A 1598-nucleotide genomic window follows, 5' to 3' on the forward strand; every position below is an offset into this window, starting at 1 on the left:
TGTTAGTGCAGAACAAACATTTCTGTTCAGCTGCAGGAGCAGCGTTAGAGGCGTGAGCTGCAGCTGTGAGACGCAATCACTGCTTCACACACACTCACACACACACTCACACACACTCACACACACGCAGACACTGTTCTGTGAGTACCTCACACACACACACACACACGCGACCTTTTACTCCAACATTAACTGTTACAGATTTAAGTTTAATCTTTAATCCTGGTTCTAATCCTAACTCCAAACAAAATCTTCAACCTCAAAATACACAAAACGTCCACAGCGTCCCCACCAGGACAGCGTCCCCACCAGGAGGGACAGTGTCCCCATCAGGACAGCGTCCCCACCAGGACAGCGTCCCCATCAGGACAGTGTCCTTGCGACATTAATATTTTCCCTAAAAAAATGTCCCCATAAGTACAGCTGTACCAGTATGACACACACACACATACAGTTCAAAGTCTAATCTGATTAATCTCCAGATTATTTCCTCCTGCCCTGGTCACTGAATTTACTTGGACTCATTTTTATCATTTTAAATATAAATGTTTTTTTTTATTTTATTTTTATTTTTCCGTACATTTGTTTGTTTGTTTTTTTTCAGACCTGATCGTGGTTCAGGGACAAACGTCATCACAGGTCGTGGTTTTAGAAAATAATCACATTTTTTGGAGAAAAAAAAAAAAAGAAACTTATTTTAATCCAATGTTTGGTATGAATTTAAATTAACCAGTGAGTTCGACTGACTTTTCTTTCTCGACTCAAAATTATTTTTGTGGCTTTGATTTCAATCAAATTTCTTCTTCTCCGACTCAGAAATCTTTTCTGATCAAACCAAATTTTTTTCATTCTGACTTTGACTTTTTGAATCAGAGATTTAAAACGTTTTTTTTAATAAAACACCACAGACACGTCAGTATTTAATGAACTACTGTCAATCTACAAAGTGGCTTTTTGGACCTCTTTTGGGTTGCGACCCATCTTTTGGGAAACATTTATTTTCTCTACGTGTGTGTATTCTGTAATTATATGTACGTGTATTTGTGTATTTTGTATTCTGTAGATATATGTACGTGTATTTGTGTATTTTGTATTTGTGTATTTTGTATTTGTGTATTTGTGTATTTGTGTATTTGCAGATGAAACAAACGACTGATTTACATGATTTCACAAACATGAGCAGCGGCAGCAGCAGAGGTGCATGCTGGGTACGGGCCTCTGCATATTGATCCTGCTCCAGCCTCACATACATCACAGCCGGACACACACACACCCATGTATTTAGAGACATTACGGAGCAGCTAATGGCGGAGCCTCAGGCACGGCGGGGGCCGCCGCTCATTTACAATGATGTCGTCCGTGACTCCATTCACCGCCGTTCACGTCGTGAATGTTTTCATATTTACTGACTGTTCCTGCATTTGTACTGATCACAGCAGAATGGGATCTGTGGGGGGGGCAGTGGGGGGGGTGAGGCCTCCTCCAGCAGAGGTCACCGTCAGGCCTTTTATGATGTCCCTCTGAAATCTATCTGAATCACATTAAAGTGGCTGTAAAGACGTGCAGACACATACATCAGCGGCCCCCCCGGCCTACTG

The sequence above is a fragment of the Cynoglossus semilaevis genome, chromosome 14, assembly GCF_000523025.1.
Source record: "Cynoglossus semilaevis isolate Cse_v1.0 chromosome 14, Cse_v1.0, whole genome shotgun sequence".
Classification (NCBI taxonomy): domain Eukaryota; kingdom Metazoa; phylum Chordata; class Actinopteri; order Pleuronectiformes; family Cynoglossidae; genus Cynoglossus; species Cynoglossus semilaevis.